The 15706-nt window shown below is 50.9% G+C and overlaps 1 protein-coding gene across 15 annotated transcripts in view; it reads right to left on the bottom strand.

Moving 5' to 3' along the window:
- Positions 1-13930, bottom strand: part of PXYLP1 (2-phosphoxylose phosphatase 1) — a 69349-nt gene extending 55419 nt beyond the window's left edge. For 8 of the 15 annotated variants that reach the window (XM_082711945.1, XM_082711946.1, XM_082711943.1 and 5 more), the window contains exon 1: positions 13743-13902. The gene's annotated coding sequence lies outside the window, so the exon portion shown is untranslated. Of the gene's footprint in view, positions 1-13163; positions 13487-13742 lie in introns of those variants that run through there. The other 7 variants (XM_082711949.1, XM_082711941.1, XM_082711935.1 and 4 more) reach the window with 5 other exon arrangements.
- Positions 13931-15706: the final 1776 nt, after the last annotated feature.

The following is a 15706-nucleotide window of genomic DNA, read 5'->3' as shown; positions in this document are numbered from 1 at the left end:
TTTACAATTCTTTAAGTAGGTGGTGAGATACTGCAAGACTTCTCTCATTTATAGTTTTCTGTATTTTCCAAACTTTCTTAAACATTTGCTACTTTCAATATTAGAAAAAAAGGAAGCTGCAGAACTTACTTATTTTTTAGGGGCGCCTGGGTAACTCAGCCTTCAGCTCGGGTCATGGTCTCAGGGTCCTGGGATTGAGCCCTGCATTGGGCTCTCTGCTTAGCGGCCAGCCTGCTCCACACCCCCACCCTCCCACCCCCACCATGTGCTGCTCTGCCTACTCATGATCTCTCTCTCTCTCTGTCAAATAAATAAATAAAATCTTTGAAAAAATAGTAATAACAAATTATTTTTTAAACAACATAGTTGATGGGGCGTCCGGGTGGCTCAGTCAGCTAAGTGTCTGCCTTCAGCTCAGGTCATGATCTCAGAGTCTTGGGATCTGGACACCCCCCTGGTTGGGCTCTCTGCTCAGCAGGGAGTCTGCTTCTCCTTCTGCCTCTGCCCCTCTCCCACTTCGTGCTCTCCATCTTGCATGGCAGGCCCACTCGCACGTTCTCTCTCAAATAAATAAAATCTTTAAAAACAAAAAACTAAAAAACAAAACCAAAAACCCAACAGTGCAGTGAAGCAAGAAGTCACAAGACTTCTTGGGTATGCAATAAGTTATAAAGAGACTAGTGGTTTTGAAAGAGCACCTCCTTTCAAAACTAATGCAACACTAAACCTGATGTGTAAGAAGATAAAATCAGAGTTCATCAGGAGGGGTGGGGTATCCCACTCAGCAGAAGCTTCATCTCAGGCCCAGAAACCAGGACTCTGGGAAGGTGATTAGGAAACACACTGTATAGACAGATGGAAGCTGCAGGAGCCCGGGAAGAGGGCAGGGTGCTATCTGGTCATTGGGGGGCTTCAAGGAAGAGGCAGAAACTTCTAAAGCTACAAGGGCAGGATGGATGTCTGTTGGCATGCTTGATGTGAGCTGGCATTTCAGAGAGGATAAACCATGTACACAGTAATACCCGGGTGGAGCAGAGTACACACCTCCACTGCTGACTGGTGACAGGTTTTATGCAGTCACTCATCAGGGAAGAGGGTGGAGAGTGACTGGGTCCAGACTAGGCTCCTGTAGGAGGAAGGAGCCACAGAAGGTTCCTGAATACATGCATGACAGGATGAAGGCATCAACCTAAAAACATCACTCTTGAGCGCCTGACAGATACACTCCTGCATATTCATCCCAGCTTCGAGTTTACAGCAAGGCCCTGACAGCCAAGAAGGCAGACAACCTTGTGGGCCTTGGCATTTGGGGGCTCGCGGCTCATAGCCATACGAATGCTAGCTTTTACCAAGCTTCTGCTGTCATTTGGTCAGAATGTCAGCCAGACAGGCTGTGGGCCCTCCTCCAGGGTTATCCTGGAAGCCACCCACATTTCAGTGGCAAGGGGCTGGGACCCCGAAGTCACAGCTCATGGTGCCTTCTGGGGACTGAGATCCAGGCCTTTTCTTCCACCACTTACCAGCAGTGGCACCTGAGGCAGCTTACTTCATCTCTCTGAGCCAGTTTCCTCACCTGTGAATTTGGTGATTCGATCGTTCATTCAACAAACATTTCCTGAGCATCTGCTATACGCCAAGCACAGTTCTTGAAGCTTGGGATCAGCAGTGACCAAATCAGTCCAAAATTCTTCCCTCGTGGAGCTTATTTTCTTGTGGAATGTAAAATTACCTATTTCATGGGGGTTGTGGAAAGGATTAGGTACTCCATGGAAAGCATTTAGGGTATTAGGGATTCTGTATCTGATTCCAAAGTGTGTATGGGTTTTTGCCCCACACCACCCAGCAGTTCTCCGACAGCGACTGGCTGTCCCAGATCAACTCAATCCCACCTCACCTAGCTGGAGATAGCATCAGATTCCACAGGTTAAGGGCTCAGTCCCACAAAACTGACCCCCCCCATCCCCCCAGCCCCCACCACTTCAGAGGCCAACTGAAAATCCAGCTTGTCACCTGTGCTTCTGACCAACTGGCAGACTGGAGGTTCCAACGACCCCCCCTTGGGTTTGATTAATTTGCTAGGGTGGCCTGCGGGACTCAGAGAAACATTTGACTCACTAGATCAGGAATAGCCAGATGGGAGAGGTGTGCATGGCAAGACATGCACGTGGGAAAGGTCACCTAGCTTTCATGTCCTCTCCCAGGGTGCCGGTTGGCCCTGGAAACTCTTGGAACCCATCCTTTTGTGTTTTCATGGAGACTTCATTACATAGGCATGACTGATTGAATCGTTGGCCACTGACAACTGATTTGACCTCCAATCCCCCTCGGTCTGGGAAGGTCTGGGGTGGGGACTAAGAGTTCCAACGGTTCTCCAGGCCACCAGCCCGACCCTTAGGTTACCTGGGGGCTTTCAAAAACATCACCTCGTTAGCATAACAAAAGACACCTTAGGTCCAATTTTAGGAAATTCTAAAGGTTTCCGGGGCTCTGTGTCAGAAACAGGGATGAACACGTCTCTATTTCTTATTACAAATCACATCACAGGTTGTAAGGATCCTCCTTTTTCCATTTTGTTATTATGCACATTCCCTACAGCCCTTAGCACCAAGAAGGCATGCAGTAAACACCAGGTACTGGTCTGAGTTTCCTTCTATGGACTGACATTTCCTTTCCCGGAGACAAGGAGACAAAGTGCCATCCATTCAGCCCTGGGTCCATTCAGCCCTGGACTTTGAGGAGCATGAAGGTTCGTCTCTGCATCTCACCCCCAGCACTGTCCATTCCACCTAACAAAGAGGCTGGGTATGGAGAGAGAAAGGAAAGCACCCTGGGGCCATTCGTCTCTATGAAGGCAGCTGACAGCTCTGCTCAACCCTGGCACAGCCCTCATCTCCTCAGGGAGCTGAGCACACCCGCTGACCGTGAGAGTGGGGCCCCTCCCCAGGCAGTGCTCACATCTTCCTTGCCTGCACGGAAACCCCTTGTGGACTGCATTACAGTCACGGGCCCACAGAGATGACCTGGCCCCTCCCAACAGGCCAGCCCACAGTAAGGCCAAACCTCACTTGGTGGGTTTCAGTCTGCCCTCGGGGTTGGAAACAGGCACAACCAGGCCAGATTCTGAGCCAGGTGGCCAGAAGTGTTGGACTGAGTTGAAAGGAGAGGACAAAAATTGTAAACCAACTTTTAGAACCTCATCCTCGGAGCTCTAAGAAAGGGCTTCATCAAAGACCTAGCTGGCACATATCTTGATATGTAATGACAATTTCAACTTTCCCCACCAACTACATGCTGGTGATCTGCGCCAGTCTCTATAGCCTGAGTAATTCCCGGGCAAAGGACCAGACAGGAATTGGAAACAGAGGGACGAAGCAGAAGAGGGGATGGTACAAGTAATGGGCCCATATCCGACTCAACCTCCAACAGCAAACCCGGCAGGGCAGAGGCTGGGACGGCCTGGGCGGCCAGGCCCTCCTCAGATTCCTACCCACCTTCCCCAGAGCCTCATTCCTTCCTACTGCCCAGATCCCAAGCTCCCCTGGGGGTAGGACCTTATCTCTTTTGTTCACTACTGTATTAAGTAAGCAAATGATCACACTGCCTTACCCCAAGTGTGGCACACTAAACCTCCTCACCGGTCCCTCTGAAGCCCCACATGCCCCCTCTCATAACTCAGTGTCTGTGCCCATTTCATTCTCTCTGCCCAGGTACCTTCTTGACCTGCTTAATTCCTGTTCATCCTTTTTGTTTTGTTTTTTAAAAAATTTTATTTATCTGGGGCGCCTGGGTGGCTCAGTGGGTTAAGCCACTGCCTTCGGCTCAGGTCATGATCTCAGGGTCCTGGGATCGAGTCCCACATCGGGCTCTCTGCTCAGCAGGGAGCCTGCTTCCTTCTCTCTCTCTCTCTCTCTGCCTGCCTCTCAGTGTACTTGTAATTTCTCTCTGTCAAATAAATAAATAAAATCTTTAAAAAAAAATTTTTTTTATTTATCTGAGAGAGGGAGACGGAGAGCAGAAGCAGGGGAGAAGCAGGCTCCCTGCTAAGCAGAGAGCCCGATGCGGGACTTGATCCCAGGACGCTGGGACCATGACCTGAGTCGAAGGCAGACACCTAACCACCTGAGTCCCCCAGGCATCCCATCTCCTGCTCATCCTTAAATTCAGCTCAAAAGCCAGCTCCTCCAGGAAGCTCTCCCTGACCCCAATGCTAGGTGAGCCCCCCCCACTGTGTTGGTCAACCAGAGCCTTCTCATAGTATTCACTGACACATAGGCTCCTGTCAACTTCCCTGCCTATCTAACTCCAAGGCTAGGTGGACACAGAGCTGAGTAAACAGCAGGTGCTCAGCAGGCAGTAAGTTTGTGTGGGAAGAAAGGAAGGGAGGGAGGAAAGAAGGGAATCAAGAAAGAAGCTGTGGAAGGAGAGGCACCTGTCACAGAAACCTACAATAAACCAAACAAGAATGCTAAAACCCATTAGATTAACAGATCATTCATTAATGTTGATGGTGATAAAAAGAGAAGGAAGTGGTTGGGAAAATACATCTCAGATCACTGGAGTGGGAAGCAGAGGTCTCTCTCTCCGCATCCTCTTCTCCCTTTCGGAAGTGGGCTCTTGTGGGGGCTGAAGAGGAAGAAAAACTTTGGAAGGCTAGGTGAGTGGGGGCATTTGAAAGGCTCATAGGCCAGAGGCTCTCAGAGGCTCAGAGCTCCTCTGGCCTAGGGGTGTTGAGGGCCATTTCTTCTGGGGGTAATCTTCAACTGCTGAGGGGGATCAATTATGGCTCATTCCTATAAAGCTGCTAAGAACATGCCCTGGGTCAAGAAAGAGGGATAATGAGGACCTGCTACTGCCCTGGTGGCCCAGTTCCCAAAGGTAGGAACAGAAGCAGGGATTTAAGACAGATGATCCAGAAAGAAAAGACTATTTTTGGCTGGAGCCTTCTTAGCACAGTATTTCCTTGTAAGACAGACACCCCCAGTTGTCCCACAATATTCATTCCCTCTTCCTTCCTAGGAGAGCTCTGATTTTGGAGAGGGGTGGGGAGGGGGACAGTGTGGCAGAGATTGCCAGCTAATCGTGAAACCTAACGCCTCTCCCTGGACTAAGTTCCCCAGCCTCTCTTGCAGGAGATGTGACCATGTTTCTAAGCATACGCCACCTCGCCACCCCCATGGAAAAATCAGTGGAATTAATTCACCACCTCCAAGCCTGGCCCATAAAATTCTCCCACACACCATCTTCCATCCTCCTTTCTCTTGATTAATGTAAGCAAGCATGGCCATCTTAAGATCCTGGGTCCCTTCGTCACCTCTCGGAGAATTAGGAACAGCCCTTTTGGATTTTGTGTGAGCGAAAAGTAAATGTCTGCCCTGTTTGGGTCATTAAGCCTTGTTTGGGTCATTAAGCCTATCTGGGTAGCTGTTTAGCAGTGAGCCCACATAACTCTTCTTATCCGGATTGTGCCCTGCCAGATACTCCCATGGCCCTTTAAATTGGGAGTGGTCTGCTAGGTGTTTTGGGGAAAACGTCTGCTTTCCTGGGGCACCTGGGTAACTCAGTCGGCTAAGCGTCTGCCTTCGGCTCAGGTCATGATCCCAGGGTCCTGGGATCGAGCCTCACATCAGGGTCTCTACTTGTGGGAAGCCTGCTTCTCTCTCTCCCTCAGATAAATGAAAAAATCTTAAAAAAAATAAAATAAAAAAAAAAAAGAAAATGTCTGCTTTCCTGATAAAAGGTACCCATGCTGCTGGCGCCTCCTTCCTGCTGCAGTCATCTTGCCACCATAAAGGAAAGGCCAAGAAAAGAACAGAAGTATCGGTCCAGACAGACAACAGCTGTTGAAACTAATGCTAGCAACCACCTACCTTCAGACATCTTGTTACAGGAGAAAAAGAAATCATTATTTGCTTAAGCCACTGAAGTAGGGCTTTCTGTTTGTTACTTGTAGTCAAAAGCCCAACTGACTGCTTTGCAACCAACCAGGCATTCATTTGCCCAGTCTTTACCTATGCATATTTCTTGCCAGTCCTTGTGCTAAGTGGTGAAGAGTCAGAGACAAGCTGGATGAGGCCACTGGGCCTCCAGGAGCCCCTAGGCAAGCCAGGGAGACAGGCCCATGAGCAGACAATCCGCATGCAGCAGGCACAGATGCTATCATGGCACACAGTGCCCCAGGGGAGTGTGAGCATGGGGGCAAGGAGTTCCCAACTCCCTTTCTGGACTTCAGCACACAGAGGAAACACTCCGCAAGCTCAAAGGGAAGTAAAAAGAATGAGCTAGGCTCAGCCAAGCCAACGGCAATTACTTACTGTATGTTGAGTGGTTAAACACCATCAATTAATGCAGCTGTTCCAAGATAATCAGCACTCATTAAAGCAAGATGCACAAGAGGAGAAAATAAAAAATCATATGCCACTAACTTAGAGAAGCTGTAAATGAGATGAACCAAGAACGAGGCAGCCTTGCCAACATCTTCCTGCTTGCTGGTGTTAGTCATCTCCAGAAATACACCTTCTTTCTCAAAAAAGACACAGTAATTTTTCACCTTGAAGACAGAGCCAAAACAAAATCAACTGTCCGTGCCATGACCTTCGACCAGAAATGTCCAAGCTTTGATTTCCAGGTCTGCGTTTCCATTAGGAACTGCAATGGAGACAGACAAATTGGCGACGAGATGACTTGATCTGGGAAATCAAGAGGCACCCATGATCTGAAAACTTAGAGCACTCTGTTTAACTTTGTTCTACCTACATACAAATAAATGGTTTTTTAAAAAAGGAATGATATTATTTGCCATGTCTTTATCTTCCAAGCATGGGGCAAGTATTTAAAAAAAAAAATACAGCAGAACCTTATTTGCTTCAAATTCCAGTAGTTTAAAAATGAATAAAAATAAGCAGGCTCTTCATTAAGAGAGCTATCACGTTTCCAGTCTGCCTGCCAACTTATTAACAGAAGTGCTCCAGCCTAGAGCCAAGGGCATACCAATCACACTTAAACAGGGAAGAGAGGCGCTCGTGTCCCTAAGGCAGCAGCAATCCCAGGCTCTCTCATCCACGGCCCATGGCTAGAGTCCCTCGCTAGGCCCTGATGGCAGGGGCTGGACGGCAGGCCTCCAGTGGAGTTTCTTTGTAAGGCACACAGAGCAAGGAAGGACCTCCCTTCTCCAGGGCCAGTTATTAAATCCAAGCCTATCAACACAGTTTCCCAGAGATCTTCCATATGCAGATGGTTCTGGCTAGGGGAGACACAGGAAGCACAGGAGTCTGGTCTTCTGCCTCTGGCAAATCCCCTACTCAACCTTGGGAGCAGCTGTGCCAGTCCTCACTGAGAACTGGGTCCCTTATGGTATTATAGGCTCCCAGGGCTGCTGAAAGACCAGTCCAAAGCAGTGGCCAGGGCAGTGCGCTGTCCACTGGGTCTAGGAACACTGCTGGCAAAGCAGGTGTGCAAATACTGAGTTTATGGTCTCTTATCACACTTCCCACTAACAACTCGAGGCCAAGCGTTACGGTGAAAACATTAACAACCAGCGGGTGTCAGACACAGACCGATCTTTCGAGCCCCTACTCGAAACAGCTGGCAAGGCCAAGTCACACCAGTGTGTACCTGCTAAAGGTCATCAGCTCTTCCTCCTGCTGTGGTCAACCCTTTACAGGCCCACCCTAGGCTCTCATGACCGATAGGTGGCCAAGAGCCAGGTGAATGCCTGGGAAACATCTCAACTACCCTTCATGTCCTTCACTGTGAACTTAAGCATGGTGTCCTCTGTTCCAGAGGGACAGAGACTACATGTGTCTTATCCATTCTCCTCTCTATCAACTCAGTGCAGCTGGTTGGAACCAAAACCCTATTTTAAAGGAATGAATGAATAGTAGTAATAGCTAACTTTTTTTTTTTTTTTTAAAGATTTTATTTGTTTATTTGACAGACAGAGATCACAAATAGGCAGAGAGGCAGGCAGAGAGAGAGGAGGAAGCAGGCCTCCGGCTGAGCAGAGAGCCTGAAGCAGTGCTCGATCCCAGGACCTGGGATCATGACGTGAGCCGAAGGCAGAGGCTTTAACCCACTGAGCCACTCAGGCGCTCCAAGAGCTAACATTTTTAAAGCACACCATGTGCTAGGGCACCGTTCGAAGTCTTCATCATGGTATTTCACTTTAGCCTTACAATAACAGCATCTCAGTTTTCTTCATCATCATCATTATCATCATCATCTCAATTTTACAGATGAAGAAAATGAGGCACAGAGAGGTGAAGTAACTAGCCCAAGTGTACAGGACCAGTAATGGCAGATCCAGGATTCAAAGCCAGCCTGGCTTCAGAGCCTACACTCTTCACTACTGTACTCTGCTGAATATACAAACTCAGGTACTCTAGTATTAGAAAGTCATCAGCAGAGAACCTCTGAAACTCACAAACCCTGAGAAATCCTTCCAGATGGTTTCTGGTGGTGCTAATCATAGTTTTTGTGACCTGCAGAACATTTTAAAGAAGGCCTACTTTTACCTCTAAGCAAGAGACTACCTATAATTTTCAAATAACTACATAGCCACATTTGGTTATCAAGCAGCTGTAGCAGGAATATTGAGATTTACACAGTATTTCCCTGCTCAAGAGTTCTGAGTTCTAGAAGCCTTTGAAACCCCCCAGTGTTCCCCTGTTCCCACGATCCCAAACATGCTGGAAGGAATGAACAAGATCATGGACTCAGTTGCCCATTTATATGGTAAGGTACTGCACAAGCCTAATGTATAATCATATTAATATATTTCAACAAAATGAAAGATTAAAATTTCTATACTCGTTAGTTACTACTCACCAAAATTCTTTTTTTATTTTATTTATTTATTTGACAGACAGAGATCACAAGTAGGCAGGGAGGCAGGCAGAGAGAGGGGGAAGCAGGCTCCCTGCCAAGCAGAGAGCCCGATGTGAAGCTCATTCCCAGGACCCTGGGATCATGACCTGAGCGGAAGGCAGAGGCTTTAACCCACTGAGCCACCCAGGCACCCAATACTCACCAACGTTCTATACTCGCCTACATACTTCTATGGATGTTCCTATTTATATCTCTGCACATTTCAGTAACAATGTTCAAAACCCAATTTATTTTTTCGTGAGACTACGTCCCTGCATTATTATTTTTGAGCCTCCAGACATTTCTACGATAATAACATTCTTCCACCTTAATCCACCTGCTTCTTTCACTTGAGAAGCATAGGAGTTAACAAGGCAGTAAATGTTCTATTCTAACTTCAGATTCTTCTGTATTAGTTGACAAAATTAGCAAAGAAGAGCTTCATTTTATAATTTAAAAGCTCAAAATGATACGGCATATCTCTGAAGCCTAATGTTGGGTATTGCATCCAAGAATGAGGTAGGTCTAGGAAAGTAAGCTGTGGTTTTGTTATTTGGGAAGACACATGTCTCCTTCTAATTGAGGGGTAGGGCAGATAGTATTCAAACTATTTGTAAATTCAGTATAAATTATGACTTTAACCACAAATGAGCAGAGAAGAAGGGGCAGGCAGGGGAGAGTGTCAAGCCAGGTGCAATAATTTTCATCTTAGTTTGTTTTTTAAAGGTCTGGTTTCAATGCTGTGGATTACAGCTCTCTCTAAGGAAGTCAGTTATACACAGAGGCACAATGTGGTAAGCGCATGACAAAGGCTAGCCCATAATATGGAAACACGAATGTATGTGTACGTTGGGGAAGTGACTGGGCAAATAGAAAACAGAATTTTCAAGTTCCTACAGATGTTTGAGTTCCCCAAATTCTCTCCCACCCCACGGGACCAGCACAGAGGCAGCTTCACTGTTGTGTGTGGTGTGTGGAAGGATAAGACGGGGGACTAGGGATTGGACAGAGGAGGGAGGGGGAGAAGAAGGGAGGGAGAGTACATGGATGACACCCCCCCCCCCCAAGAGCACACAGTCAAGGCTGCCTCCTGGGTGCAGGAGCTATTCCACGAGGCCCCTCTAAGTCCATTTTTCAATCACTTTATCTTTTTAATCATTTATCTTCTTCCATACACCTAGGACTATTCCTTCCTTCGTTACTGATGCAGCGGTTCCTTTCCAAAAAAACAGGGGTTTGTCCAACCAAGGCCCAAGAACATTCAGAGCAGCTTATTGGTTCTAGGGGTGGAGGCTAGCAGGCCAGAAGTTGAACCCTGACCCTCCTGCCTTTCGAACTCAGGGCAGACTCTGCGATTCATCTCCTGGTTCCCAGGTGCCTCCTCGTGGCTGGCCTGCAGGATCTGTAAGGTGAAGGGGCTTCAGCAGGCCCTAACCCATCTGCCAGGCTGCCCAGCAGGTTCAAGAAGCGTCCTTGGAAGACTGCTTCTGTCAAAAGGCCCACCATCCTACCAGAAGGTAGCTATTGCCTCTTCTTCACCCACTAAGTGTGGATGCAGAGACTCTGCTAGCTGCTTCTCCTTTTCCATTCCCCAGTGCTCTCCCCTCAGCATCTCAGGTGTGAGGTGACTCCCCAGGGCCAGATCCCAGACCAACATCACTCAAGCCATTTCCAAAGGAGCACAACCCTCCCTCAAAAACTTATAAAAGTTCCAGACTCTATCACTTTGCTAAACCCAGCTCTCAGCTGTTCTTCAGGGCCTTCTAGAAACCAGAACAGTGAGCCCAGCAAACTATATTTCAGGTTACTGTTGGAGCTAGGCTTCCTGTCTCAGTGACTCTGCTCCTAATGGTAACCCCTGTACCAGAATGTGGGCACATGTTCTTATCCACCAATCAGAAGCCTTGATGCAGGGCAAACCCTGGGGCTGAAGTCTACCCCTTCTGTTTTTCCAGGACCCTGGATAGTCTCCCCTCCTTTTCCCTCCCCACCTTGAGATAGCAGGCACCACCACCCCTCCCAGTCTCTCCTTCTCTGTCTCATTCACAAACTGCAGGCATTAATTAAACCTCTTCGAGAAAACGGATTTTCACCAGCTGCAGGAATTCTGGGTAAGAGCCAGATCCAGAGACAGAGACAGTCTGTGTAAGAAAGTTAAGACCATGACAACCCTGAACCTGTGGGCAGTGCAGGGAATCCCCACATCCAGGTAACATTCTGAATGCCAGCCCTTCCCAGATTCCTGGAAAAAGACAGCCCAGGGGACGGCTCCCTCAGCCTCTGCCTGTATTCTCCAGCGCTAGCCTTTGACAGGGGCAGAAAAGCCGGCCTTTGCTCGGTTTATCAGGGGGTCATAGCCACCTCCAACAGACAACCATCCTCATAAAACAGCAGCTTCCCTCCCCCACTGCAGAGCTGCAAACCATACTGCCAGAAATGTGTAAGAAGCCGCACTGCCCGCTCTCCGTGGGGAAGTTATTTGGCGTGGCCAGCAACCACCAGACTGAAGATGGTGGCATCTAAAGCAGCCAGTAGGGCTCCGCCAATGGCACTCCATCTACCTGAGTGCCTCTTCCCATAACAGAAAGGGATGAGGGATTCCTGGGGGTGGGGGGGGGGCTGCAGCCACAGCTCAGGGCCCTATAGGTTAAGCCACGCAGGACTCATTCCCTCAGCCAAAAGCCTTACCTCCCCGGAGTGCCCGTCACTTCATCACCCCAGTTCTATGGTAAGGACAACCAATTTCCTTCATGGAAATTCTGGAGTCCCCACGGAGGTCAGAGACACAGCTATCAGAGCCTGACCCATAAACTAAGCTCTCTGCTCCAAATAAACATGAAAATAGTTTCTCTTAAAAAAAAAAAAAAAAAAAAAAAAAAAAAAAAAAAGAGTTTGCCTCCAGTGACATGTACCTTTAAGAAATTGATGAATTTAAGGATAATATTTTGAAAACTGCAGCACAATGGAAAACATAAGTTATGGACTCAGACTGGATTGAATAGGGGGATCCATTTCTTTCCTGGATAAACACTGAGGACCTCTCACTTAGAGGGTGCCAGGCTGGGTGCTGACAGAGATGCATCCACCCTGAAGGCCCTCAAGGCTGGCAGGGCATCTGACCGCCAACAACTCACCATCCAGCTGTATGGTGGGGACTAAGCAGACACTTGCAGCATTCGGTGAGTACTCAGAGGGAGCCCACTGAGCCCCTGTGTGACCTTGGGCTAATTACTTATTAATTCATTCTTCAATGCTGAAAGAATATTGAACTAATTACCATTCGGGCCAATCAACAGGGAAAAAAAAAATTACTGATCCCACAGTTACACAAAAGTTCAGAGGGTTGTGCTTCAATGGCCAAGCTGCCCATCCTGTCCCCAGCGCCCCAAAGCATCCTCTCCAAGCAGGAGCGAGGATGGGCTGGCCAGCAGCTAATCCCTCAAAGAGAAGTCTCCCCTACGTGTCCTTTTTCTGAAATAGACAATTAATTAATTTAAGCCAAGACTTAATGAAAGCCAGGAGAAGGGACGGGGCAGATCCAGGCACTGGCTTCTAGGCTGTAACGGATACATCTCCACCTCTCTCGAGGGAACATGAGGCTTTTCAAACCATCTGCTTTCAACTCTCTTCCCACAGATGTCCAGACTGAGTACCAGCACCTCTAAGGAGGAGTTGCTGCCAAGCCCCGTTGGCAGTCACGTCACGTTTGTAAGGCTGAGCTGGGCACGGTCTGCTTTACTCTCGGGTTCAGCCAGCGGCCCTCCGCAAATACCAACAAATGTCCCCAAGTTGTGAAGCCCTCTTGGGGGCCCCGGGGCCATCCACCCGACGCTTCCCCCATTCGCGCGGATCTAACTCCACATCTTTCCTGATTTTTACTTTTTGAAAGCTTACGAAGCATACTAGCCTTCCCAGGAAGGCACTAGCCACCCAGGCGGTGAGAGCCTCGCTGAGCGCCCAGCGGAGCGGGAAAATATGGCTCCACATCTTCGGCCCCGCTAATCCACAGGTACAACTTGAAACCAGGCTGCTGCCACAAAGAAAGCCACCAGCTCTAAGCCAATTCCATTGCTACGTGTGACAAAGCTGGCTTCTTCAGAACGTCGCGAAAGACTAGCAAAAGCAAAGCCGTGGGGTCTGAGTCACGCAGTCCCAACCCGAACACCCAGGCATGACCGCCCGCGCACGCACTGGCCCCTGGGCTGGGTGTTCGCACCCCCGCAGGCGCGCGGCGCAGGCAGCTGCGGGGGAAACCAGTCCCACCCCCAAGAAAGGCCGCGAAGTTGCCGCCGCCTTCTCACCTGAAGACCCGCAGGTTCAGAAGTGCCGCGGGGTCCCAGATCTTGGGAGCCCGAGTTCGGGGTGGAATTAGGCGCAGGGGTGCGGGCGCCCGGCGGGAGCGGGTGGCAGGGGCGGGGACGCGGTGGAGGGCGGCGCAGGAGAGGCGCGGGGCTGGAGGAGGAGAAGCTCAAGGCAGCGGGGTTGGGGGAGGCGCCCGCCGGGAGGTAGGGGCGCAAGAGAGGGCGCCGGAATCGTCTGCAGAGTTGGAGGGTGCTGAGGCTTGGGGACAGGGGGCGGCGGAGCGGAGGGCTGGGTGGCTAGGGAAGAAAGCGCAAGTCGGGGGGCTGGGGTTTTGGGGTTTGGGGAGGGAGCTAGAACGGAGGGAGGGAACTCAGGCGCGGGCTTCAAACCCGGGGTTCGGAAGCCCGCCCCAGCACACCTCTCCCACCGGAGACTCTGCCCCATCGTCCCGGCCTCGGAGCGTCCCCAAGATCCCCTCGGGCTTTCAATCCCGGACCCCAGGACGCCTGTCCGCCTCGCGCCTCCACGCCGCTCGGCCGCAACGGCAACCAGCCCGGTCCCGGCCCGCTCCCACTCACCGTGCATAGTCCCGGCCCGGCTCCGGCCCCGGCTCCGCCGCTGCGCGCCGGGTCCAGCGCTGGCCGCCTGCTCAGCCGGGGGCGGAGGGAAAGCGAGGGGGGCGAGGGGAGGCGAGGGCTGCGCGCACCCACCGCCTGGCCGCTCCGCATGCCGCAGCGCCCCCTGCTGGCCCCGCCCCGCGCCGGGCTCGGCCCGCCCCGCGCCCGGCCCCCTCGAGCTCCGCCCCGGAGGCGGCGGTGCGGGGCGGTCCGCCCCAGGAGAAGGGCGCGGAAGGGTTTGCGGTGAGGTCGCTGGCCGGGGGAGGCCAAACAGTCCCCAGAGACGGGACAGCCCGCAGAGTTCCCAGCGTGCGTAAGCCACGGCCACGGGCATTCTGAGGGTACCGGGACCGCGGCCACAGGAGCTCAGGGTTGCCGCGCGCCTCACAAAGCCGGACTTGGGATCAGGGACTACGCAGATGCACGTCCCGGCCGGGGTACACGGATCCTGCCAGGACCCCGGGTCCCACTGAGGGTGCCTTTGGGCCGTGTTCCCGGCCAGGCGCCGCCCAGATCCCCGTGCTGGGATGGGCAAGCGTGTTTGAGGTCCTCCACCGTGAGCGAATGCTGACGCGTGGCCCCAAATTGTCACTATTCTTGCCACCGTGCCCCCGCCCCCGTTCAGCCTTCCTCACGTTTCTCTTCCGGCACCGACCACATCCGGCTCTGTGCGCGGACGGTAGACGAGCGGCAGCTGGGTGTGGTGATGGCCCGCAGGCGCCCTGGGCAGGTCACGGGCCCCCAGGCCTCTCCCTCAGCCCTGTCCCGTCCAGGGACTTCTGAGGAGCCGGCCCCTGAGGAGTCAGCCAGCACTTGAAGTGGATTTGTGTTGTGCTGTTAGACAGCCGCGTGCTGTGCGGTTGAACCTGATTTGACACCGCATTTGTGGGTCATTTCTTTCCCATGTTGGTCTCCAGCTGGGGGAATTCCTACATTATTTCTCTGTGGGAGATGATCTCACCAACTACGACTGTGGGGCTTCTGGTGTCAGTGACCCCTATGTGCCCTAGCATACTGGCCTTGAACAAAATAGACACTGTGTTTAGCTATGACTTACCTTCGAGAAGCATGTTCTGGAGAAAACCATCACTTGGCCTCGTCTTTCACTCGTGTATTAATGGCTCCTACACTATACTACACCCACATATTTTACCCATGTTTCTGCCGGCTCTCTAGTTTTCTGCTTAGAACTTCCTCCACCAAAGGTGTCTGCTCCCAGTTCCCAACCCCATCTACCCATGCGGTCTCATCATTCCCCCGGCCAATTCGGATGCCTTCTTCCCCTGAAGGCTCAAGGTGCCTCAAACCTTGGTAGCCTGCCCTTCTCACCGCATTTCTGTGATGTGATGCCCTGCCCTGCCCTCCTGAGCTCCTTCCTGCCCTGACACACAACCCCTTCCAGTCATGAAGCCGGATGGTGCGTCTCTCACAACAAAATATTTTCACTGTGCCTGTAGCATCGCCCCTCTCACCTGGTTCTCAGTCTACCCATCCCACTCAGCCCACCTCCTTCTGTCTTTTCACTGATTCCTGGCTCCACCCCTCCGCTGGTGCTGCCTCCCTCTAACTTACAAGGGTTCAGCACTTTCTGCTGTGAATGACAGAAGGTCCAATTACTACTTCCTTAAACAAACAAAAAACAAAACTATTGGTTGACATACAAATGAAAATCCCAGGCACGTCTGTTCAGATCTGGATTTAGTTCCAGAGACTGAAGATTGACGAGATTCTCCATCTCTCAGCTTTGATTCGTTAGGCGTGACAATCTAGCAGATCCCGGCTGATAACCTCATAGCAGTAAGTCGAGTGGAAAAATAGCTTCTCCTTGTCAACCGTTCTACCAGACCTTGGGCCTGACTGTCCTCAGCAGGAGTGGGTCACCTGTCCGTCCTGTTCTCTCAGCCACTGTTACCTCAGGGTAGATT

This window comes from Mustela nivalis (genome assembly GCF_964662115.1).
Source record: "Mustela nivalis genome assembly, chromosome: 1".
Taxonomy (NCBI): Eukaryota; Metazoa; Chordata; class Mammalia; order Carnivora; family Mustelidae; genus Mustela; species Mustela nivalis.
This window is presented reverse-complemented; position numbering and strand designations above follow the sequence as displayed.